The sequence below is a fragment of the Pelodiscus sinensis genome, chromosome 8 (assembly GCF_049634645.1).
Source record: "Pelodiscus sinensis isolate JC-2024 chromosome 8, ASM4963464v1, whole genome shotgun sequence".
Lineage (NCBI taxonomy): Eukaryota > Metazoa > Chordata > Testudines > Trionychidae > Pelodiscus > Pelodiscus sinensis.
This window is the reverse complement of record NC_134718.1, coordinates 30446081-30473333: the sequence shown is the minus strand read 5'-3', so window position 1 is coordinate 30473333 and position 27253 is coordinate 30446081. Positions and strand designations below refer to the sequence as shown.

At 44.8% G+C, this 27253-nt stretch overlaps 1 protein-coding gene across 5 annotated transcripts in view; it reads left to right on the top strand.

The window, feature by feature from the left end:
* The window catches only part of CDH23 (cadherin related 23), a 576749-nt gene that overhangs the window by 105790 nt on the left and 443706 nt on the right, over window positions 1-27253 (top strand). The gene's annotated exons all lie outside the window — the stretch shown is intronic.

The window sequence follows — 27253 nt, the reverse complement described above, 5'->3', positions numbered from 1 at the left end:
TGGAGCAGAATATCACAATGCACACAGAATAAAATGCATAAGCAGGGTGAAAATGCCTCAGTGAAGTGTACACTGATCTTAGAATCATAGAACACTAGAACTGGAAGAGACCTCAAGAGGTCATTGAGTCCAGTCCCCTGCCCTCATGGCAGGACCATCCCTAATAGATGTCTATATAACCTGCTCTTAAATATCTTCAGAGATTCCACAACCTCCCTTGGCAATTTTTAGAGTTTTTAACCACCCTGACAGTTAGGAAGTTTTTCCTAATGTCCAACCTAAACCTCTCTTGCTGTTGTTTAAGCCCATTGCTTTCTTGTCCTAACATCAGAGGCCAAGGAGAACAATTTCTCTCCCTCCTCCTTGGGGCACCCTTTTAGATACCTGAAAACTGATATCATTTCCCTTCTGAGTCTTCTCCATTCCAAACTAAACAAGCCCAATTATTTCAGTCTTCCCTCATCGCTCATGTTCTCTAGACCTTTAATCATTCTTATTGCTCTTCTCTGGACCTTCTCCAGTTTCTCCACATCTTTCTTTAAATGTGGTGCCCAGAACTAGACACAATACTCCAACTGAGGCCTAATCAGTGCAGAGTTGAGCGGAGTGTGTGTGTGTGTGTGTGTGTGTGTGTGTGTGTGTCACCAGTGCCCCCTTTCTTCAGCAGCTCAAAGTAGCATAGTGGGAAGGTGGGGCTACAGATAAGCTCTGCAGCCCTGTGGCTTTTCTTTCCTTTGACAGAAGTGGGAACCATAAGGCCTCTTCATCTTGCCATCAAGTATGTGTAATAGGAGCTGTATGTTCTTCTTCGAGTGGTGTCCCCATGGGTGCTCCACTCTAGATGAAGGGTCACTCTGAGCCACAGATCAGAACTTTGTATAGCAGTTTCCCCTGTTGAGCCACGCATGCCCAGGAGGCATCTCGAGCCCTTCCCGCCTCCTGAGGAGCATGGCTCAACCCCCTCCCTTTCAGTTCCTCTTTAACCGCCCTCGTCAGTGGACAGAGCAGCCAGGAGCTCCCTGTCAGACTATCTGACTACTTTCCTTTTAGTTATTTAGGCATAGTTACCTTCCCCTGTTCTATCCAAGTTAGTCTCTCCCTGTTTTCTTAAAAAAAACAAAAAAACAAAAAAGAAAAACCTAGAAATAGGAAAAATAGACTTAATTAAAATCCCCCCGCGGGGGGCTTGAACTCACCCCATATAATTCATATAATCGATACCGGTATGGACAATACAATCGACCACAGAGGCCTTATGAAGACACCAGACCAAGACAGCGAGGTCCCAGAAGGCGACCCAACCAAGCCTGCCCACTGGCTACCCAACCATCTAAACAGCAAATTTGAACATTTGGTCGAGGGCCTGCAAGACCTCCCTCATGATCTAGCACCACCTCAGCCCGGCCATCTATTCAACCACCGCTTGTGCGCTTTCCTCCCACAGTGGGAATCCATAACAGCGGACCACTGGGTCCTAGAGATAATTCGAGTGGGCTATACCATCCCTTTTATTTCTATTCCCCCCTACCCTTCCCCCTGCCCCGTCCCTTTTCAGGGACCACTCTCACGAAACCCTTCTAAAACAAGAAATCAATCGGCTCCTTGTCATCGGAGCTATAGAAAGGGTACCCCGAGAGTTGCATGGGAGAGGGTTTTACTCGAACTATTTCTTGACTGAGAAAAGAACAGGGGGTTGGAGACCTATATTGGATCTCCGCAAACTGAACAAATTTCTCAAGAAACAGCATTTCAAGATGGTCACTCTCTCCACAATCTTTCCTGCGCTAGATCAAGGGGACTGGTTCACAGCCCTCGACCTCCAAGATGCCTATTTCCATATAACCATCCACCCCTCCCACAGACGCTACCTACGCTTTGCGCTCGGTCCAGACCACTTCCAATACAACGTTCTTCCCTTTGGCCTCTCATCAGCTCCTAGGGTGTTCTCGAAGGTACTAGCAGTTGTAGCTGCGTACCTCAGATAGCAGTACGTTATCATGTTCCCCTACCTGGACGACTGCCTTCTAAAGGGATCCTCATACACCGAAACCACCTCTATGATTCATACGACTGCGGCCCTCCTCAATCATCTAGGCCTTCTGATCAACAAAGAGAAATCAACACTGCACCCCGTCCAAGATAGAGAGTTCATTGGCGCAGGACTGGACTCCGTTACAGCCCGAGCATACCTACCTCGGCAACGTTTCGCAACTATATAGGAAATTATAACCGGGATGCTCACAATACCTACTACCACAGTACTTACATGCCTCCGACTAATGGGACACATGGCTTCCACCACCTACGTAGTCCACCATGCTCACCTACACTTTCGATGCTTCCAGCTCTGGATGGCGACCGTTTACATCCCATCATGACACCCTCGAAGAAAGAGAATTACTATCCCACCAAACGTGCTTGCATCCCTACGATGGTGGACCGTGCCAAAGAATGTTCTGGCGGGGGTCCCATTCCAACAAACCGAACCCACTATCCAAATTACCACGGATGCTTCCCTCCTCAGCTGGGGTGCACATATGGACAGCCACGAAGTTCAGGGCAGGTGGTCCCCAAACGAGACACTCCTGCACATTAACCTTCTCGAATTAAGAGCAGTAAGGAACGCTTGCGCACACTTTGCTTCCGACATCACCCTCCTGGGCATGCGTGGCTCAACAGGGGAAACTGCTATACAAAGCTCCGATCTGCGGCTCAGGGCGACCCTTCACCTAGAGTGGAGCACCCATGGGGGGACACATCTCGAAGAACACTCATTACTGCACGAGGTGAGTAACTCCCTTTTGCCTCCAGAAGGGTTCAGCTCACTTCCTCTACTTCATGTCAGGTCACCGTAGCCAAATCTTGGTCAATATTATGAAGACCTGAGGGCGCTAGATCAGTCTGTTCATTGCAGAGTCCATTTTATGTTGAATGGTAGATTTCAGTGCCCCTTCCCTTCCCTTCCCTTCCCTTCCCTTCCCTTCCCTTCCCTTCCCTTCCCTTCCCTTATGCACAGTACTCAAAGCATTGTGCTATGAGAGGGGTGACCTCCAATGGGGAGAACTGTTGTGCCACGCCTGCTGGTTCAGTATGCCAATAGCAGGAGTATATTGGGAATTAGGTCTCCTGCATTCTACTCTAGTGTTGTCCTTCACTTGCACACAGTGTGCTGCATATTTTCTAAACAATAGAAAGACACAATCCCTGTTCTGGAAGTTCTATGCTCAGTTCTATGAGAGAGACTCATTTACTTACTTAGCAGGAAGTTCTGTCTAAATATTTTGTCTGTAATGCACTTTGAAATGCTCAGGTAGAAGATGCTATCAACCTGCAAAATTTAATATTCCCCATTGATTCACCTGGTAAAGCTGCTACCTTCAATTTGGAGGATCCTGGCTTTGAGTCTTGGTTTCAGATCTTGTAATCAGGATCTGTTAGGTCGAAAGTCCTCTATTTGCCCCTGCGGTCTTGCTAATTGGCAATTACAATAATGAGCACAATCTTCCCAGTCTGAATCTGGAAAACCTGTATATCTCATCTCTCCAGTGTCCTCCCTGTGCTTTCAAGCTAGTACTGCATAAGTACTGCAGTTTTGCCTATTAACAATCTCTTGTACAACTAGCCTTATGACAATCTGAATAATTCATACAAAACATTCCTGTTTCCAGCAGTTGGTGCATAATGAATCCCAACAAAAATCAACCACCACAAAACCCAAGTAATTTGGAATTTTTACTGAGAAACAATCATTTTGCAGTTACTTGATGTGAGTTTTCTGAAATGCAAAACTTGACTGCTGCAAGATGATTTTCTGACACAGTTGGCAATGCCAAATGGTGGCGGACTGGATAGCTCAGAAAACATTGGGTTTAATGTAGAAGCTCTGCTAAAGGCTTGACACAGGTGGATTGTGAATGAAAGTCATTTACTGTCTGGTGTTTGTGGGTACAAAATTAGTCTGTGGTCTCAATCCCATTTTCAGTGAGTTGGTGTTCCTCGTACTGGAAAGAGTAACCCAAATGGAATGTTTCTTGGCTGAGACACTTAGGACTGAATGGACATGAAAACTGACCTAACTCCTGGTTCATATTTGGAAAAACAAGGATGCTAATGTTCTTCCTAAAGGCTTTGTTGGCTTGGACACACTCTGAATTCCTCTTACACTGTGGGAGAGCCTTCCTTTCCCATTTCTGCCTTGGAAATCAAACAAAGCAATGTTTTATAAACTGAGGCAGGGATTCCCAAGGGGCTGACGTCAATAGAGCTGTGCACCCAATTATCATAGATGCTATTGAAAATCCTAGCTACGATGTAATTTATTCATCCTAATGGTGGGTGTGTGTGTGTGTGTGTGTGTGTGTGTGTGAGAGAGAGAGATTTCTTGCTCTTTTTTTTCTCTTCTCCTCTCTTCCATTTTTCAGCCATAATCCACTTCCACCATACCCTTTTCTATTCATCAACTCAATGACTACTCTTGCTGTTCCACTATCTGGTGCCTCTTTTCTGTTTTACAAACAATTCATTTCTGTTTCCCTCTCTCTTTTACTCTCTCCCATAGTTTGTCCTTTTACATTCTCAGTTCTTTCTTTCCCCTCCCCCCACCTTCTTTTACTCTGTTCTGAGGCAGGACTATCCTTTTCTTTTGTTCACCATTCTCTTGCCTTTGTCTTCCAGCCCACATTTCCACCTCCTTTTTAGATTCTTTCTTCTCTCACATACCCTTCAAAGGACATCAAACTCAGTTGATCTCCTCCTCCTATCCATTCTCAGCTCTCCAGACTTCTGCCTTCCTTCCTTTCCTCTCTTCCTCTCTCTCTAGACTTTTGGGTCTTGGCCCAGCTGGTGCTGGTAATCTTCCCACAGCACTCTTCCTGCTATTCCTTCCCTTTTTCTGTTGGTGCTGTGCCTTGCCCACATACGCCATCACCATTTATGCTGGTTTCCATCATCTCTAGAGTTAGTTTACCACATAGCGACTAGGAGATGTGCATATCCTCAATGGGTAGCATGACACAATTCAGAGAGGAAGAAATGGCTGGCAGTGAATACATCAGTACACTAGGACCCATGACAGAGATCCTCAAGGAAGGCAATAAGGAAGCACTGAGTGGTTCTATAGTGGGAGGAGAGTTAAAACATTGAGAAGAGCACTGGCTGCGTGTTGTGAGCTGCTACTCAGTCACAGAGCAGGAATAAACCCCAAGATCTAATCCATGCCTGTGTGGGGAGCTGTCAGTAGGTGCTGATATATGCTGTTTCACATGCTGCCCTTTCATGTCTCACTTCAGGTCAGGATTGAGGCACGTTTGTGGGAAAGATTGTTCTACCTGTTCTGTGAGCAAACAGAACTTTATCAGTTTCCAAAGCTCTCTTATATTCTTCACAAGCACTATTCACTGGTAATTCACTCAGTGAGATTAAAATCACTATAGGAATGGCTTTGTGCAAATGATAAAAAGGGATTTTGGTGCTCTGTGAAACTGTCATGGGAGACTGTATAAAATCTCGATTTTCACACGATGTGTTGTCTTCCCAGTGTATTACACTCCATTGGTTTGTAACTTCGACTGAGAAGCTAGAAGATTCAGTTCCCTTACCCACATCTATTAACTAGCTTATTGAAGAAGCTTGCACTTACCCTTCACGACTGCTCAGTGTTTCTCCACAGCACTGCCACAAATATTGCAATAGACTTTTGGAAAGACAGTTATGTCCTTTTCCTCAGGGGGCCAAGCTGTTACATCCTTGGATTGGTCGGGATGTTTTGATGAACCATTAAATCCCTCTGTTACAGGGGTCTCATCCCAGAATAGGGTCCCACATGTACAGAGCTGATTCAACAGCAGTCAGTGTGCCCTTGGGATTGGGTGTGGGCCTGTACTGGGAGTCCACGTACAACTTAAACCACAGTGGTCTTCTGCCCCTTCTAGGCTTCTCTTCATTTCCCTGTTCCTCTTACAGTTGCCCTAATGCAGTGATCTTCATTTCCTCTTAACGGTCCAGCAAGGGTACCCACTTCTAGACCTCCAGCTCTTCACTGTTGTCTTGCTTGGCCTGCATCTCACTCACCTGTGACTGATGCATTTCTAGGCTGGACCATTCCTGGCCTGTGGTGTTGTCAGCAGAGACAGCTGCCTAGCACACATGCTTGCTCTTTCTTTTGAGTCTGCTGACAGAGTAATGTTCAACAGTTAGAAGTCACACACAGCACTTCCTATGCAAGCCCATTTTATTCTGAAATAATATCTTGAATGGAACTACCCTGCAATCATGCTGGCGGCTGGCAGAGCCAGTCACCAGCCAGGGACAAACAACCCAAGTTCAGTTTATAGGCTTTGCCTCAGGGCTCACTCTGTAGCCTCTTTACAATCTTTTTTCTGCAGCGACTGGCACGAGTTCATATTTTTCAACTCTCATATGGAACTGGGAGCTCCCTTTTATCCCCCATCTGGGACTGATCTGTCCCAATTGCTTGATGATTTAGTGGCAGATGCCCAGCACTTGACTTCTGTTTTCCTCTCCTGTCTCTTAAAGGGGGAATCCTATGTCTACACCAAATCTGTTGGTCTGAGTGTAAAGATTAATTCAGTGACTTGATAAGTGTGTGTGAGAGAGAGATTCCTACCAGTGATTAAATGCCCATGTAGCACTAACAGAAGCGACTATAGTACTTGAACTTTAGGCTTATGATCTGGTTGGCATGATCACCAGCACTACAAAACTTCTGGGTACCATTTTCTCATACACAGTATCAGGCCTCTCTGAGACAAAATTAGGGTCAGTTAAAATTCAACTAAGTGAGTGAGTATTCTGTTGTATGACTTTGGATCTCCATTTTTGCCTCACAACTGAATAAAATATAGGAAGAAGGAGGCCCATGTGGAGAAAACAACTTAATCATCACTTTGAAGAGACAGATGGACAAACTTATGAGTTTAGTTGTATGCTGGGGCTGCTTGAAATGGTGGTGATGGGGCCTCAGCAGGGTATGTTCCTAACAGCTCATAGCCCAGGGCCTCAGGAAGGGATACTCCCCCCACCCCCAATATTTTCTAGGAGGATTTTTTTTTTAAGTTTCCTTGTCTGGAGCTTCAGAGATGGCTATAGCTGTAGAAGGGACATTGGGTGGTGAAGTCCAGGGCTCTGAGGTGGCACTGAGCATTCTGTCTCAGGGCTTTGGCTGGTTGGTTCTTGCTCATGTGCTATGTTTGGTTGTGAAGTAATTTTTTCCCCAGGATCTAATGGAAATGACCTTTTTTTTGCTTCTCTCAGCAGTGTATCAGTGCAGGTCACTTGCCAGAATTAGTATTTTGCACTTACCTCTCTGCTGTTGCAGGGGCTCAGGAATTGGTGCACGTGGGTCTATCCTGTTGGTTACCTGGGAGACACAATACTCTAGCCTTCTACGGTCTGTAATATTCTGGTCTAATTTGAGTTGTTGGGATTAGTGTTTGGGTATGTTGCTTACTTCTTGCTTTGATTTCACTCTTTAATAATTCATTCTTTAGACTCTTTTCTTCACTCTTCTTTGTAGGCCTTTGAGAGACTATTTCATCCCTTCTCCATCTATAATCCTGATTTTATCTACTCTGATAAATCCTTTAAAGTCTGATCTAACTCCTCTCTATTTCTGCTCATTCTGAACAGCAAGAAGTCAGTGTTATCATACCTTCTGCTGCAAAAATGCCCCTTTTTTCATCCAAGCTCTAATTTATACTTTCCTCCAAGGTGTTGTGGATGGACCTTCCCTTGTTGGCTCACAGCCACTTTCCACAAATCCTCTGTTCCAACAGGATTGATGAAAACTACCATGACATGCATTTCATGTGTACTGTCTAATGAATAAATGACAGAATGAGACTTCAGAGACTCTGAAAGGACTTGTGCATCCATTGTCCAGCTGGCTGCTGGTTGCCATTTCACAAGTGGTTGCATTTCAGCAGGAACGTAAAATGAGACCAAATCTTGAGGTAGTATTCGTTCAGACCATCCGTGATCAAAACTCCCAATACCATAAAATATGAGTAATGATGCCAGGTTAAAAAGCACCATATAAAAATGTGACACTTGCTGGTGTTGCTCATTGTAGGTGCCCATTTTTCTACATCCTCTTCTATTGACCAGGAATCAGTTGCTTTCAGGGCACCCAAAGTTTTCTGTATGTTTGAAAGTGACCTTTGGGATTTGCACACACTCTGACACATGGATCTATTTATCAGAGGATTAGCTGGACTTGTGCATGTTTCTGTATACACATGCATTTTATAAAAGGTGACTATGACGTGTGTAATGGTGTAACTTCAGAGAGATGTCCCAGAACTTGAGAGGATTGGAGAGGGAGAATGGCAGGTACAATTCAGAGCAACCATTCAGTCTTATAATCCTAATAATATCTTGCTCTTCTATTGCACTTTTCATCAGTAGTTCTCCAAGTACTTTTCAAAGGAAGTCAATGTTATCCTCATTTACACATGGGGAAACTGAGGCACAAATTGAGGCCCAGAAGTGAAAATGCATGTGCCTTGCCATAATTTTGAGGAAACATCCAAGAGACAGACCACCTCTGTCCCCTTCAATGGTTGTACCTCTGGGTTCAATTAAATTTCTCACAAGCTATCTAATGTTCTGATTTCCCAATTCTAGCAGCATTCTCTGGCTTAGAGATTGCCCAACAGTCACACTTCCAGAATGTTTGGCAACTGCATGTGTTCACTAAGAGTAGCAAATTATAACCATTAACATTTGTTTTCCTATATATTTCCTCATTGTCCATGATATTTAAATGAAAGGAGAGGTATATGCTTTTTTCCTCTCCACAATAGCGTTAACAATAAAACTATGTTGTTATATATTTGAAATCAACTATATACTTATCAAATTGGATTGCTTGATTAGTTAGAAACTGAAATATTTTTTTTTTTTTTGGAGTGGGGGACATGTTCTTAATCCTTTCTAGCCTGTTTCCTTATCTGCAAATTTAAATTTCAACAAAGGATATTCTGTGGATTTAGGGTTTAAAATTTGTCAGAAATGTTAATCAAGGCTTTAACTAGATTTGCTGAGCCGTATGAGAGGGTATGTATATACAGCACTTAAGTAGGGTGTTTATAAGGTTCTGTTGATGGAGGTGTAGGAATATATGTACATGGACAGGGAAAAGGGTTTGTGTATTTCCAGGAGTAGTATTTGATCTCTGAACATTTCTTCTTGGCCAGCTGGCCAAAGCCATCTCAACTAATGCAAGTTAGCCATAAAATTCATTACATTTCTTTTCCTCCAAAAGATCTTCCAGACTCAGAGGGTTCTTCCCAGCCAAGCTGCAGATAGTCATAGGTCCCTTATTTTGAGTCTATGGCATGGGGGTTCACCAAAAAGCAATGCAAGGTGGCCACTCCATGATAGGCAATTTTTCTGATTTTTATATTTCCAACAGTAAATAGGGATTTCCACCTCCATGTTAAATCAGTCCTAGGATTACAAACCCCACACTGCCACCTATTCCATAAAAAGGGTGCTGCCATATTGTGGAGAGCATACAATTTACTTCTGTGTTGAAAGCTGGAGGAATTTTACTTTCCATCCCCATTCAGTGTCCAGGCAAACCCTTCTTTCCCACTGGCCTTGGGGTGGGAAACTCTACTCTCCTAGCAAGAGAGAGGAATTTCAATTTTCATGTTGATTTCATTCCTGGATTATCATTTCTCTCTCTGTTCTCTCCTCACTGCAGTGTTCACAACATAAGAGAAATTAGGGATGAAAAAAAGTATTCCTTTAGTCCATGCTTGTGGGGCCAGTTCAGGGTTGTTCCCAGTGGCATTCTCTGTTTTGTCTATTTTTTTGTCCCTCTTCCATTCCACACTCTTGATCTAGTTTAAAAGTGCCAGTTGAATAGGTCTTCTTCCACTGCTTCCTGGAGACTCTTCAGCATCCTAATATACCTCACTGTGAGGCAAATTACTGCTAATATCAAATCCACATTTTCCTTTACTTCTAGTCAATCTCCCCTCCCTTAACCTACATAATTCTTTGTCCTTGTTGGACATACCTTGCAAATAGTTGTACATGGCCATGGTATTTCAACAGGATGGCCTCTCTGAAACCAAGTTATATGTAATTGCCTGACTTTTTTTTTTGAGAGAGAGAGAATCTTCCACCCAGTCCTCTAATGCCTCTGCACACTGTCAGTGCTTGATTTGTACCAAGGCTGAGCCCTGGTGCCTCTGTGCTTGGCAGTTTATAGCCTGGACATCTCTGGGCTTTCCACATCTGTTATGAAAATAAAAGAATTGCTTAAACCCAGCACCTGCTTGAACTCCGGCACCTCTTTCATTACAAATTAAGGACTGCACACTGTCTAGAAACCAATGCAGTATTCAGAAGACACTTGCATTAGAAATTATCACACGTTGCTTTGTGGCCTGGGTCCTTGTCTATGTCCTTCAAAATCACATTTGCCTTTAAGAAATGTCAGAAACAGCTAGTCCAGGGGAGAAGCTTAGGTTGAGGCTTGTGTTTCATCATTGTTTGATTTACCAGGAAAGATAACCTAAGCTGGAGAGTACGTTTTACTTTATACAGCATGAGCAGACTTTATCTAGAACAGTTTGGGAGTAACACCTGCTTACAATGTCCTTCTGAGAGTTTTCATGCCCTGACAGAGTGCTTATAACTAAGCCACTGTGAATTTTGTAAGACTTTAAGACAGTGCATCAAATAATTTTCTGAACTGATGATATATGTTGTACATTTCCTTGCCTCCACTCATTTTATAGTTCTGTCATAAAAATCAAGTTTATCTGGTGTGATTTCTTCCTTTATAACTTCATGATGTTCATTGCTCATGTTTCTTTATATGTTTACATCTTTTTCTCACAATATTTATTCTATTACTTTACCAGAGACTGACTTTAGACTTTCCAGAGGGTAAATATTTGTGTTTTTCCAATTCTCTGGTACCTCTGCAGCACTCCAACTCTTCTTGAAAGTGGTTTGCTAGCTAATTTCCTTCAGATTAGTTTAAAACGCTCTCCTAAAGTCTCTTGAAATGTTGTTTTTATTAAGGGATCCTAATCTTTTCCTAAACGAGCCACCATCCACCGATATGAGGATAAAATTTTTATAGTTTTTTATGGCTAATTTGGGAACTATGTGGTCGTTCTGTGATGCATTCTGAGATCAAAACTATGGCCATCATTTGATCCATCATCTTTGCGAGAGACTAAAGGGGCAAAGATGGCTATCCATAAAAGTGAATGAGATTGTTTGACGGTGCAGCTTCTGAGACGGAACTTTTTATGGCACAAACAATGGATGGAGCAATATTTGCATAAATCTCATTAGAAAATTTGCAAGTTTCATAAATCTTGTGATAAATTAGTGTGATATCATTCCAAATGTGATGTATTAATTTTAAGGTAAAATGTATGGTTCTGTGATCATAGCTGGTAATTAGGCTTCCAGGCAGTACAGAGAGGAAATGACTTTTTTTTTTTTGTTAAAGGGGGCTTTTTAGCATAGGAACTTCTATCAGTCTGGGGATGGCTAAATAGGCACTGACACCAGCCTTTCATAATGCTTCATTTGTTCTACTCCTCATTGTTCTGTAATTTGGTCTTATTGTTTGTCCTTCCCTCTTTAAAGCTAATAAGTTTTTCAATTTTTTAAACCTTTTTCAATTTAGTAACGTGTTAATATTCTCGCTTACATCACTCCAGTATGCCAGAGTGTTTCTAGCGGAACTGGAATCAATAATGCTACCTGTTACTTACTTATTTGCACACCCGCATTATTGATAATCTTATCAGGAATGTGTCAGTTTGCGGAAAGAGTTTAACAAGCTGCTGCAGGGGCACAACCAGCCGCAAGCTAGGAAAATGAACTCATACTGCAGGGACTGCTTGGTGCTTGGGATGTTATTTGCTACTTTGTGGGCTCTTGATCTAGAATTGAAATTGGCACTGGCATGGGGATAGATGCATGCACCAGCTTCTGTATGACTATCTGAGGATAACTGTACATAACAGAAATTGCATCGATTAGAAAACTATCCACGATGACTCTGAAAACAGCTGCTCAGTATGCAACAGCAGTCAAAACAGCTAACAGAATGTTGGGACCTATTAGGAAAGGGACAGATAACATGGAAAATATAATATCCCTATGCAAGTCCATGGTGTGCCCACACCTTATATATCTTGTGCAGTTCTGGTCACCCCAAGCCCCTCCCCCAAAAGATGTATTACATTTGGAAAAGGTGTAGAGAAAAGAGACACAAATGTTTGAGGAGGTATGGAACAGCTTCCATACAGGAGAGATTAAAAAGATTATTAATCTTAGAAAAGAGATAGCTAAGGGGGCCTATGACAGAGGCCTATACAATCATAAATGATATAGAGAAAATGTATAGGGAGGTGTTATTTTCTCCTTCATAGAACACATGAACTAGGGATCAAAAAAGAATTAGCTATGTTCATGGAGGATAGGTCCATCAATGGTTTTTAGCCAAGCTGGTCAAGGGATGCAAGCATATGATCCTGTAAGTCCCTAATCCTCCAATTATTAGAAACTGGGACTGGACAATGGGATGGATAACTTCATAGTTGCCCGGTTTGGTTTATTCCTGCTGAAGCATATGAAACTGGCCACTGTTGGAAGACAAAATACCAAGCAAGGGCTATGTCTAGACTATGGGGTTTTTCTGGGATAATCCTGCCACATCCAGGGAATGTGTTCACTCTTCCACTTTTTTTCCGCATAAGAGCAAATGCGCTCTTTCAGGGAGCCCTGTATTCTTCATTTCACAAGGGATAAGGGCTCCACTGAAAGAGGCAGCTTTTCCGCCATTTGGCCCTATCTAGACCGGGCCAATTGGCGGAAAAGCCTCTTTCAGAAAAAGTTACACAAATTGTGGAGTGCAGTTTGCATAGCTTTTTCCAATAAAGCCCTGTAGTCTAGACCTAGCCTTGATGGACCATTGATCATATATTCTTATATTACTTTCTAAATCAATTTACCCAACATGGTGCCAGCCCTCTTGTGTGGACACTTAAACTGGTTTAAGAAGAAGTGACTTCCACTTCTGTATTAATCAGTTTCAGTGAGGTCCAGGCCCCTGCTCTGAGGCAGGATGGAATACAACTAGACCATCCCTGACCAGTGGTTGTCTAACTTGTTTAAAAAACCTCTCAGAAACCTATTCCTGAGTTTTACTACCCTTATAGTTAGAGTATGCACACATGGAAAGCCAGTCAATTTAATACAATTGATTTTAGAAGTCAGTTTAATTAAATCAGTGCAGTATGTGTGAGTATATGGCCTGAGTGCACATGAGAGAACAGCTTGCTAAGTGGGTGACATGTATGCAAGAACTGACTGTGTATGCTATATATGGTATTATTTTTGTGAATGATAATGTCAGGAAAGTGCAGTTTGACATTGTTTTTCCTCCCATTTTCTTTGCAAAGATAATTGAATTAAGTTTTTTTTAAACTTTCACTTCACTAATCACCACTATTAAATGATGAGGAGATCTGAGGCACCTTATAGATGAACAGATTTATTGGAGCACAAGCTTTCGTGGGCAAAGACCCACGTCATCAGATGCATATAGTGGAAATTCCAGAGACAGGTATAAATATACAGGCATAAGAAAAGAGTACCATATCAAGACAAAGGCTAGAGATTCCGAGGTCAATTCAGTCAGGGAGGATGAGGCCCACTTCTAGCAGCTGATGTGGAGGTGTGAACACCAAGAGAGGAGAAAACTGCTTTTGTAGTTGGCTAGCCATTCAGTCTTTGTTTAATCCTAAAATGATTATATCAAATAGGCCAGTGAGGAATTAAGTATTCTTTCTTACTTTCATTCTATTTTCTATTCTGGGTTCATCATCTGTTACTTCTCCCCCCTAAAAATCTGTCCCTTCTGCCCAAAAATCTTACTAAAATTGCCATTTTTTGAACTGCATATATTTGTCCTCCTTCCGGTCATTTCCCCCTTTCATAGAAGTATTAGGTTGGAAGGGATCTTGAGAAGTCAGCAAGTCCAGGCACCTGCTATGAAGCAGGATGGAATACAACTAGACCAGAGGTCTCCAACCTTCTTCCACCGCAAGATCACTTTTTCAATTTAAGTGCAATGTAAGATCTACCTCAAACCCAAATACCCTTGCCCTGCTTCCTTCCCCCTCTTCTCTGAGGTCCCACCCCTGCTCCACCCCTTCTCCTAGGCCTCACTCTGCTCACTCCATCTTCCCTCCTCCCTGAATCTCATTCACTTTCCCCAGGCTGGGATAGAGGGTTGAGGTGCAGGCTCTGGTCTTGGGCCAAGGGGTTTGAAGTATGGGAGAGGACATCCTGAAGGCAGTGAGGTGGAGTGCGTTCTGGAGTGGCCTAGGGCATTTTTCTGGGGAGAGCAGGGTTGGGGGCTCAAGTTCCTCCCTCTGCTGTGCCCACCCTGGAAGCATCCAGCCAGCCAACACAGGCTGCCCCACAGGTGGAGCTGGCTACTGCATTAGGAAAGTAGGATAAGGGATCTGCTGAAGATAGGGAGATGGTGTGGGATGTGGAGTGGCCATGGGGCTATGGCATCAGCATCTGGAGCAGAGGGTGGAGGACTTGATCTGATCGCCGCTCCACCCACTCAAGCAGCGGCCTGGCAGCCAACACCAGTTGCCCCAAGGATGGACCTAGCTCCTGCATTAGGAAGGTAGGATAAGGGACCCTCTGAAGGTATGCAAGTGGGGTGGGTTCTGGAGTGGCCTAGGGTATACAGCATCTGTCTGGGGAGTGCAGGGTGGTGGACTCAAGTCCTTCCACTCCACCCACATATGCAGTGGCCTCGCACCGCAGCCAATACCAGTTGCCCCAGGGATGGAGCTAGCTCCTGTATTAGGAAGGCAGGATAAGGGATGCCCTGACAATAGGCAGGTGGGCTGGGTTCTGTAGTGTCTCAGGAGATAGGGCATTCACTTGGGGAGCATAGAGTGGTGGGTTCAAGTCTGCCCCCCCACAGCAGCCCAAGCCTCCTCTCCCTTTCCCTACCCCCCATCACCCCTGGGAATGATCAGACTGCCAAGACAGGATAAGGGATCCTCTGAAGGTATGGAGATGGTGTGGGCGATGGAGTGGCCTCTAGGGGATACAGCATTTGCCTGGGGAGTGAGCACAGGGCTGGGGGCTTGAGTCCCACACCCACCTTGGGAGCAGCTGAGCAGCCAACACAGGTTTCCCTAGGGATGGAGCTGGCACCTGCGTTAAGGAGGCAGTATAAGGGAACCCCTGAAGGTAGGGAAGTGGGGCGGGTGGGTTCTCAAGTGACCCAGGGGCTAGGACATTTATCTGGGGAGCACAGGGTTATGGGTTGGAGTCCCACCTCTGCCCACCCTGGGAGTGGCCAGGCAGCTGCCCCAGGGATGGAGCAGTGGAGCCAAGGAAGGCCCACTCTTGCCCTGGCCCCGCACCACCCCCAAAAGCAGCTGGCATGTATAGCTGTAGCTCCATGTGCTGGACCATACAGTTGTTATCCACCACATAGTAATTTCATTTAGACCACATTTCCCTAGTATTGGTTATAAGAATGTCCATGTGGGACTGTCAGGTTTTGTTGTTAAATAAAACAATATCCTTTACCTGGATTTTGTCACCTGGTTTATTCATTTATACAATTTTTACATCTAGAAGGACAACTCCCATTCTCCATGTGTCTGTTTCTCCTAGCACCATGCCATTCACCTCTGTGAGCCTGACACAGAGCAGAATAAATCAGTGCACAAATTGTGGGAGCATTTCTTGCTTGCTTGTCATTTAGCTGGAAACCAGATTTTTTTCCCCCCTAAGAGAATTATTGTCCCCTCCATCTCTCATGTGCTCGCAGTTTGGCTTGTGTTGGATTGACCAGTGATGCAGAAATGTTGGCATTAACTTGCCTTTTGATGTTTTCCCTAAGACACAGTTTTCTTAAAGTTAAGGGGAGGAAGCATTTTTAAGGTGTGTGTGTGTGTGTGTGTGTGTGTGTGTGTGTGTGTGTGTGTGTGTATAGAATTACATGGACTGTGCAAAGATAAAGGAAGAGGTGAAAAATTAGGAACATAGGATTCACCTTTCATGATTAGGTGTACTAGAAGCCTCTTTCCTATAATGAACAGGGCCAATTGTGGAATGCTTTATATAGAGATGGGGATTGCTTCCTCGCCCTGACAGTGATCATCTTATGTCCTAGCACTTGAGATGAGCTGTGTTTTGTCCTGACCATAGCGTGCATAACTAATACATCAGTCCTGCAATCAGAGCCACTCAAGCATGGGCTGTCATGCCAAGCCTGGATTATCACCGAAGTCAATGGGACTCTGCATCAGTACACATGCCCTAAGTAGTGGTGTTCATTATCTAGTTCTAAAAAACAAAATACAGAAAAGTCAGCACTAGAGTTTGATTTGCTGATCATCGCCAGCGGAGGATTTTGCTGACACTGCCACCCCCTTTCAGCTTTACTTTGACAGGAAGCTTTTACTGGAGCAAGGTGTTTTGTAATAAAATGAAGCCCTGAAACCTGGTGCTGTTTGTATGGAGTGTAACTCTGGATTGCCCTTTGCTGGGCAGGGCTACCTAGTGATATTATCTTATGTGTCATGTGTAAAACTCTGCCAAAAGATCTGAAGTATAGTGAACTTACACTTACACTTATGTAGAGTATTCCAATAACTCTTGTGCTCTCAGACAGTCCTCTTGGAAAGCACATATGGGCAAAGGCCTTGGTACAAAGAGCTGCTTCTGCCTTTGTCTCCTCCCTCAGTGTGCTTTATGTAGTTTCAGAATGAAGTGCTGGTTCCTTCTTTCCCATGCTTTGATTTGGGAGTGTATGGTTTTCTGTAGTACATTTTTTTCTATAAGCTGAAGCTTTGCTGAGTTCTCTCCAGATTCTGGCGTGCCTATTGTATAAATGACAAGAAAGAACAGTGCAAAGAAACTGTGCAGAGACTGTACTATTGCATTCAATAATAAGGCCAGAAGGGGTCAGACCAATGAAGAAGCCAAGGTTAAGAAAACAAAGTGCCTTTTTAAAATGAGATTTTAAAACAGAAATATTAAATGTACTTGGGGTCAGAAGATCTGACCCAAAGTCCATTGCAGTCACCAGAGGGCCTTGCACTGATTCCAATGAGCTTTGGAACAGACTCTTTGAGGATGTTTTTTAAAACAAATAACTAAAAATCCAACCTTTAGTATTGGTTTCAGCATCCTCCCCAGTCTCCTTTACAGTGTCCTTTCTCTCCTCTGGTACCAGCATCTCAGATGTAATTCTCCATGTTGTACTCTCTTTCCTGGCTCAGGAGCTAGCTCTTTCCTGCTCCTGAGGTCATCTGTTTTTGAAAACTCCACTGCATTTTGAGGATCTTTATTCTTCTTGGGAATTCATTGTCTATTCTTTCAAATACATTATTCTGCGAAAAAAGAAAGGGGTTAATAGTGATGTTAGTCCACTATAGCAGTCGGATTCAACATAGCACTTTTTTCTCACTCTCCTGCAGATGGATGGAGGGGAAGTTGTAAAAGCATTGTTACCGAGGAAGTTCTCTCAGAAGAGAATTCTTAGTTTCCAGGCAAAGGGTGAGGAAGGGGGGAAACTTCACAACCTTTGAAAGGTCATTCTGTTAAGCCCAGTGCTCTGTGGTCCATGATAATCGGTATTTGCAGTGCTAGAAAACCCCAGATTTAGAGATGAAAGCAAGACATTGAGGTAGGAGTTTTCTACTTGAAAAACAAGAAATCTCCAGGGGAAAAAAACAACAAAAAAACCCTGAGGTCAGTCTAAGTTCAAGAATCAGGAAAGAAGAAAGTGAGAGATGCAGCCATGATTGAAAGAGGGGAAGCATAAGAAGACAAGATAGATTGTGATTATCTGGAGAAATCAAGACACTTAACTGCCCTGTCTCATTCCTGAGGGGAAACAAATGGAGCCTATAACTTTGCACTACAAAAAGATCATTTGTTCTGGTTTCCTTTGTCCTTCTGCTAAAGCAGCTGACGCATGTAGACTACTCTGTTCTTCTCAATGTCCAGCACATTTTTGGCAACATGTCATGTTCCTTTTCCTCTCTAGCTCTTGAAAAGTGAGCTCTGTGCAGTATCCACCTGTGTAGGCATAGATCAGTGTATCAATCCCTGCATAGCCCATCTAAGGGGCAATCCTGCTCCTTGTAACAAATCCATGTTAAATTTTTACCAATGATATAGGAACCTTCATCTCGTGATCTTGAGGCCTTTGTTAAATATTTCTGAATTATGCCTCACAATGCTTGTGTCCAGCAAGGAAATATGAATATTCTTGTTTTGCAGATGATGACATAAGGCACAGAAAGGGTGCACAATTTTCCCATAACTAGACTGGAAGTCTGTGGCACAGTCATCAGGAACAGCTAAGTATCCTGAATGGCAGTCCTTTGTATTTCCACCCCACCCCTGATGATCCTTCCTCCTTGAATGTAGCACTGATGGTTAGTAGCTGAACTAAGCATTTGAACTGGCTTACAAAGTGCCAACCTTTGCACTGTTGGTAACTTTCCCGTTCTGAGCAGTCTGAGCCACAGTGAGTGCAGCAGGTAAACAGAGCACAACAGGAGAAGTGAGAGAGGGTGCCCATGGGAGCCAGCAAAGGTTAATATGAATCGGAAAGGTTTAAAAACAAACAAAAAAAACCCCACACTAGTCTCCTGGGTTTCACAGTAGTGTCCTGTCTTCTCTCTGTGTGTCTTTGGACCTGTAAACTCCTTGAAGGAGTTGTTTGCTTTGTGTCGTCGTCAACGCTGAACACATTGTTGACACTTAAAATGAGATGCTAGGTAAAAATTGTCTTTTGTTTGCTTTTTTGTGGGCACAAACCAGTTCTGCTGGGATTTATGTTGTTTGTTATTGTCTACCTATTCCACAAACTGCCATGCTGGCTCGGGGCAATGGCTCTTGACAACAGTGGCTCCACTTTCTGGTCCTTCCATCACTGCAGTCACCAGGAGAGGCGTATGGTTGTGTGAACACAGATTTGTATCAGTGGTCAGGGGACCAACAGACTTGCTGGGCCCTTGGGCAAGGTGGGGGAGGGCTGGCTCTGTGTTCCTGGAAGGGGTGGGGTCTCAGGCTGAAGGGGCCGCCCGGAGCACACTGTGTGGTATTCCATGGGTAATTAAAGTGCCCAGGGCAGCGGCTGGGAGGCCCAGGCTCTTTTGAATTTCTGGGCTCTGGGGCAAGTGCTCCCTTTGGCCCCTACCCCCATCGGCAGTGGATATTCATATGTGGGCATATACATTTGTATCCACACAGGGCTCTACCAGTCGCTATTGGTTACCTAGTAATCATAGGTGAGCTGGGACAGAATAGCCTCAAGCTGCAGAAAGGAGGATGTGATGATGCGGAGTATTATGAAATAGACTCATGAACATGAATATACACAACTCAAAGGTGGTTTGAGTGAATTATTTCATGTAACCCATCGATCTTCATGTCATGATCCGCTGGCTCTGTTTATCTTACTCTGTTGTATGTATCATTTGGGTGTGTAAAATTAGACACGTGGAGTGGGGAATACTGTGTGGATTTCAAATGTGTGAATGGGAGAAACTGAGGGTATTCCCTGCAACTTCTAGATGAGTCACTGTTAAACAATCTTTTGTCCTTAAGTCTGAGCCCTGGTTGGTAGGGAGGGGCCTCAACTCCTTACCAAAAGGAATAGGAAAGAAGACGCTGGAGTCTTTTGGCTGAGCTGCACCTGATGGAAGGGACCAGGGACTCCAGGGTGTGGAAGAGAGCCCTGGTTTGGAGAGGCAGCTGGAAAAGAGGTTTTAGGGTGAATTTGATTAAGTTTGTACTGAGGTTTCAGTGTAAAATTAACAAAGTGGTTTTGTTTCTTTTGATTTGTAACCTAATTTGCTCTGCCTGTTCTCACTTACAACCACTTAAATCCTACTGCTTCCACTCAATAAAATCATTTTTATTTTCTATCAAGCCCAGTGTAAATAATTGTTACCTGGGGGGGGGGGGGCGGGGGGAACCAGTGTGCACATTCCCCCTTTCATTGTTAAAGGTGGCTTACCTAATTCTTTGGTGTTTGATCCCATCTGGGGAGTGCTACCTCAGGAAGGTGGACCCTAAACTGCACTCTCCTTGGACCTGAAGTGGTTCAGTGTCTGTACTGCTTCTCGGTGGGGGCAGGGACCTCAGCTTGGGGCTTTGGCTGGGGAAGACCAGCGGAGCTGGCCCAGCAGGACCGGGTGGTGAAGAGCCCCAGAGAGCGGGAAGGTGAGTGGCAGTGGCTGTGTCAACACTCTGGGGGCACCCTGAGGGGTCGTCTGTGACAGTACCCCTTCACAGACGCGTTCCTTGGACTTGGCATTGCTTTTCTGGGATACCTCCAGAATCCTGGGAAAGCAGTGCAGTCTAGGTGTAGCCTATGTGGGTTTTATTTAAGGAACCCCTTGAAGGTGGAGACAGGCAGGCCGTGACCTCAGACATGGAGGAAGGCATGTGGGAGGCAGTCAGCTGACGGATAGAATTCTGGTGCAGCAAACAGCTGTAGAGTTATCAACGTTGGGAGGAAGGGAAACCGGTTCTCATTAGCTTTGTCTGAACCAGGCTTCCCTTTTGGAAAACCACTGCTGCCAAGGCTCACAGTTTTATCAGACTTTTGTTACATTTGGTATTTTTTTTTAAAACCCAACCTCTTGGAGACATGAGAATCTCGACTTTGAATTTATTTTAAAAAGTAGTTTCTCGTCATCCTGGTTGCAGGAAAAAAAATGGAAATATGACCCTTAAAAGCTCAAAGTCAAGAAGACATATATAATTTTCAAGTTATTTTAATTTATGTTTATTCAGGTGGTTCTGATTCAAGGTTTTTATGTGCTTGGGAGTGGGAAGTGGTATTTATACATGAAAATAATTTAAATTATTTGCTTTTATTCAAAGGAAAATTATCAAAAAGTTGGATTAAAAATAATTAATCTCGAATTAGTTTCACTGGAGTTTAGCTCAAACCCAGGGCCGATTATTACACTTTCTTTGGTACCACTCCTGCATGCGTGTGACTGCAGGTGAGGACTGTATGCTGCTGCTGTGTGTGCTGCTGTGGTCCCTGCTCAAGTAATTGCTTGGTGGTGTGGAAAAGCTTTCTAACTGGGGAAAGAAACAATGCAGCCCTCCCAAGCCTAACAAATGGTTAGCAGAGGGTTGCAAGATAGCGCCAGAAGAGTTTCATAGAGAATGCTGGGAGGGTTCATTGGGCATCCTGTTGTGAGTAAACAAACTTTTTCTGCGATGCGTGCTCTGCCTAGCTGCACAGGGAGATGAGAAGTCAATGGAAACTGTTCCTGCGTTGGTTATTTCACTATCACTTCCAACCCGATTTAAAAAAGCAGTACATGACCAGTTGTATCCCTGAAGTACTGAAGCAGAGTAGAAGTCTCAGGGGGTAGTTGTGTTAGTCTGTAACTAAAAACAACTTAAACGACAATGGTCCTGTAGCGTCTTAGAGTCTGTCAGGGCTGTTTCTCACGCTGGCACTCTGAGTGCAGAAAATGGGAGCCTGCAAGAGACCTTAAAAATACCTTGCCTCTGTAGGTTTCTGCTTACAAAGACTCTTGCCACCATCAAGTGTAAAAACTCTTTCTTGCGTAAACCAAGAAGAATCACTTGAACTTTTTCCAGAGGGATACCCCAAGTTCTTTTCCCACAAGAGAACTTGGAGAAAAAAAAGAGAAAACAAACTGCAATTCCTGATAGCTGACTTCCCACTCTAGGCACACATACATATACCTCCTGCTACTTTCCAGGACACAAGAATCAAATCATCGCCTTCAAAAGAGGTGATTTTATTAACAAAAGAAAAAAATATACTAATAAAGCATATTGATTGCTAGGTATTACAGAACAACTAAGAAAAACAAATCAAAACAGAGAAACATAGTTTCTCTGGGCTGCAGCTTAGATATGATGAATGGGGGAAGGAGTACACATGGATTAACACAGAGAAGTTAATCAAACAACAAAACAAAGAAAATAACCTGATTGTGACTAAATATACATTTTCCCCTATTATTCATGATCCACTTCAAGGTCCAGTCCATTTTCATGCCCAGTATTCCTTGGAGTCATGGTAGTCCTGCCTGGATTTAAAACATCCTGTTTCACCAGCTCCTGGCTTAAATTTACACAAAGGAAAAACGTCAGGCAGGTATATCTTTACAATTCATATTTCAGCGCTGTATCCCATTGGTTCTTCTGCTTCCCTGCCAACACCCCTAGCTATCTTAGCTTAACCGTTTAGTCACCAAATGCTGGACAGCACTCCTATCTATCACAGAGAGAAACAAAAATATATAAATAGTATAATGAGCTTTTGTGGGCATAATCCACTTCTTCTGGGCTGTGCCCATGAAAGCTTACGATGCTATTTATATATTTTTGCTCGTCTCTAAGCCTACGTCTAGACGATGTGGCTCCGGTATGCCTCGTGAAACGAGGTTTACCAGAGCGGTCGGCAAAGGCTTCCCTTGTCAACTGCGCTGCGTCTAGATTGCTGTGCTGTGCCGGATCAGCTAATCGTCGGTACAGCGCGGTGGCCATTTCTATTTTAATGAAGCAGAGATTATTTAAATCCCTGCTTTTTTGACTATGCCGAATGAACTATTTTACATGGCTCCGTCGATGGAGCCGTGTAGTCTAGACGTAGCCTCTGGTGCTACAGGACCATTGTTGTTTAAGTTTTTTAAGCAGAGAAGTGTAGCGCCTCCTCTCCACCCAGTTACCTTCTTTAATGCCAATCTGCTTATAGGTTTTGATGGACAAGTCTGGGTTCTTCTGGATCCCGCCACCCACTCAGCAGGGTGTATCCTCTTTATTTTTCCCTATGAATTTATTTGGCAGTGACTCCTTCCTGGCAGGGTCACCAGCGCAGCTTGGGAGGAAAATTCTAACCACAGGGTAATCCCCACTTACTTGCCAGATAGTTGGAGACTTCCAAGAAATAACACAAAACATACAATATATTCAACATAATAATTATATGAAACAGGAGACAAATATAACATCATAGGGTAAAACACTGTTTTTAGGTTCCCATGTGGCTAATGCTTGCGACTTGCCCCAGTCACGTGACTTGATGTAGCAAATGTAAGATTAGTGTCCCGTTGGTACGCGTACTTTGTTGGGGCCCTTGATGACCTATGACCACAAAATTCTTCTCTGCAGTGGTTTAGCAGTGGGGCTGACAGGGTCCAGTACAGCCCAAAGGACTCAGAAGCGGGAGAAGGTAGTAAGTCCCTCCACAGGTTTAATATGCAGCAGTTTATAAAATCCCCAAACCCTTACTCCCTGGCTTGAGGACACAGTTCAGGGAGTAGGGGGTCCCCAAAAGAAGTTCCGTGACTACCTAAAGGATGGTGCGCTCACAAACACCATGAATGATGCTCAGGTTCAGAGATGACTCTGGATGACTCGGTCACTGCAGAGGGGCTGATCTCTGCTAGCAAGAATCCTCTTCAGGCAGGAATCAGGCTGCTTCAGTCTCAGGATTTCCCCTTACCACAAAGGGGTGCAGGGCTCAAGGTGCAGATTACACAACAGTACTAAAATCCAAACTGTAGTCTCCTAGCCCAGCGGCCAGACACACACACAGCAGGCAGCAACCCTGAACTAGCAGACAGAGCAGAGCTGACCATGTGGTGACTGGTCTCACCTAGGGAGCTGGAGGGCTAACTCAGCCTGGCTGGGGAAGTTTCCCAGCAAACTCTACAAACTGGGAATCAGGAGTGGAGAAAGGAAAAGCCCACCTGAGGGATCTTGCTTTTGGGTCCCTAGAGGCCAGTTCTCAGGGAGAACCCTGCATACAGGCCTGGGGCTTACCAGCTCCCCACACAGCCAGCCCTGCCCTTGCCTTGGCTTGCTCCAGACTCCCACCAAAAAAAATGGCTTCTCATAGACTCATAGACTTTAAGGTCAGAAGGGACCATTATGATCATCTAGTCTGACCCCCTGCACAGCGCAGGCCACAGAATCTCACCCACCCCTCTTAGAATAATCCTCTCACCTATGTCTCAGTGATAGAAATGTAGCCGTGTTAGTCTGGGGTAGTTGAAGCAAAATGCAGGACAATGTAGCACTTTAAAGACTAACAAGATGGTTTATTAGATGATGAGCTTTCGTGGGCCAGACCCACTGGGTCTGGCCCACGAAAGCTCATCATCTAATAAACCATCTTGTTAGTCTTTAAAGTGCTACATTGTCCTGCATTTTGCTTCACCTATGTCTCAGATATTGAAGCCTTCAAATACTTTGAAGGCCCCAACATGCAGAGAGTCCTTCAGCTGTGATCTGTGCCCAATGCTACAGAGGAAGGCGAAAAACCTCCAGGGCCTCTGCCAATCTACCCTGGAGGAAAATTCCTTCCTGACCCCAAATATGGCGATCAGCTAAACCCTGAGCATGTGGGTAAGACTCACCAGCCAGACACCCAGAAAGTTCCCTATAATGAATGGTCAATTAGTTACCAAGATCATGTTATTTCATCCAACCATCCCCTTATCATAGAATCATAGAACTGGAAGAGACCTCAGAAGGTCGTCAAGTCCAGCCCTCCGCTCTAGGCAGGACCAATCCCATCTAAATCAACCCGGCCAGGGTTTTGTCAAGCCGAGACTTAAACACCTCTAGGGATGGAGACTCCACTACTTCCCTAGGTAACCCATTCCAATGCTTCACTACCCTCCTAGTAAAATAGTTTTTCCTAATATCCAATCTGGACCTCTCCCACCACAACTTGAGACCATTGCTCCTTGTTCTGCCATCTGTCACTACTGAGAACAGCCTCTCTCCATCCTCTTTGGAACCTCCCTTCAGGAAGTTGAAGGCTGCTATCAAGTCCCCCCTTACTCTTCGCTTCTGCAGACTAAACAGACCCAAGTCCCTCAGCCTCTCCTCGTAGGTCATATGCTCCAGACCCCTAATCATTTTGGTTGCCCTCCGCTGGACCCTCTCCAATGCGTCCGCATCCTTTTTGTAGTGGGGGGCCCAGAACTGGACACAGTACTCCAGATGTGGCCTCACCAAAGCCGAATAAAGGGGAATAATGACATCTCTGGATCTGCTGGCAATGCTCCTCTTAATGCATCCTAATATGCCATTAGCCTTCTTGGCTACAAGGGCACACTGTTGACTCATATCTAGCTTCTCATACACTGTAACCCCCAGGTCCTTTTCTGCAGAACTACTACTTAACTGGTTGGTCCCCAGCCTGTAACTATGCTTGGGATTCTTCCGTCCCAAGTGCAGGACTCTACACTTGTCTTTGTTGAATCTCATGAGATTTCTAGTGGCCCAATCCTCCAATTTGTCTGTCACTCTGGACCCTATCTCTGCCCTTAAGCGTATCTACCTCTCCCCCTAGCTTAGTGTCATCTGCAAACTTGCTGAGGGTGCAATCTATCCCCTCATCCAGGTCATTAATAAAGATATTGAACAAAACTGGTCCTAGAACCGAACCTTGGGGTACTCCACTAGAAACCGACCGCCATCCTGACATCGAGCCATTGATCACTACCCGCTGGGCCCGGCCTTCTAGCCATCTTTCTATCCATCTTACCGTCCATTTATCCAATCCGCATTCCCTTAACTTGCTGGCAAGAATATTGTGGGAGACCGTATCAAAAGCCTTGCTAAAGTCAAGGTATATAACATTCACTGACTTTCCCATGTCCACTGAGCCAGTTACCTCATCATAGAAGCTAATCAGATTGGTCAAGCACGACTTGCCCTTTGTGAATCCATGCTGACTATTCCTGATCACTTTCCTCTCATTCAAGTGTCTCAAAATGGATTCCTTTAGGATCCCTTCTCCCCTCTCCTGAACTCCCCAGGAGGGGCATCTCACTCTCTGTTGGTTGCCTGGCAGACTCTGAGTTTGCCTTGGCTCCCCCTCCCTGCCAGGGACAGTGTGCCTCTCCCTGAACTGCCAGCAGACAGAGCCCCAGGAATCTAGCTAATCTCCTTTGGGGTTACAGTAGTTTTACCAGACATTACCTCCCCTGCAGCAGGTTGAGCAAAGCCGGGCTGGTGGGACTCTCTAGACCAGGGATGAGCAATAAGTTTTGATGGGAGCCCACTCCAAGAATTTGGTAAGTGGTTAAGAGCCACACCTTTCTATGATATTAATGGAGGGAGTGCAGGGGCTGGTATGGAGGTTGGGTGCAGGAGAGAATTCTTGGTAGGGAATTGGGTCACAGGAGGAGGTGTGGGGACTGGAAGGTGGCTTAGGTGCAGGAGACTTGGAGGAGGGGCAAGGTAAGGGGTGCAGGGTCTGGGGGAGAGTTCTGACTAAGGTGGGGGTACAGAGGGTGTGGTTTGTATCCTGGGGCAAGGAGTTGGGGTGCAGAAAGGGATGGGATGCCAGGTGCAGGTTCTGGCCAGGAGATGCTTAGTGTAGGCAACTCCTGCTCAGCAGCCCAGCAGGACCCTTGGCAGGCTCCCTGCCTGCCATGCCGTCACATGCTGCTCAAAGTAGCTCACTGCTGGGGCCAGCATGTTTGTTTGTGCTGCATGTCCCTTTGGGGGGGGAGGGGGGCAGGGCGGGGCTGCACTGCGTGGATCTCCACATGCTGCACGTACCTGCAAACATGGTCCAGGTAGCTCCTATTGGCTAGTTTCTGTGGGCCAGATCCAAATGTTTGGCAGGCTGTATTTTGTCCCTCTGTGGTCTAAACTGCTCAGGACCCCCCCCCCCCAAAGAAAAGGTCACCCCATACCACCAGATTGCCTATCTATTGCCCTTCTCATCTAGTACATTTCCTAATCTAGTACTTTGTCCTCTGGGTGCACTCCAGTGGCCAGTGACTCCTGCTCCCTACTGTGTGCATGGAATTCTTGGCAGTGAAAGTGGAGTTGCCACCAAGGATGGAGTGCAGCTCCTTGTATAAGTGCCAAGTCTGTTGCTCTGCACCAGAATGTCTATTTGCCTCTCTTGTCTGCTGATTTGCCTGCCTCATCTCCTTGATTTTTATCTGGTACTGCTGGGTGTTATTGTCATAGCTCTTTTCCACCAGAGCTTAGGTGATCTAGCCATCTATATCAAAGTTCCTTTGGTAGGAGTAGAGCTGTCACTGAATGGCCTCCTCTCCCCACAGACCTAGGAGATCCACCCCTTCTCATGTACTCCAGGCAGGAGCGTTCTTGTTGTGTGAAAACAGCATCGTCAGCAAAGCAGTTGCTCTCCATGCTG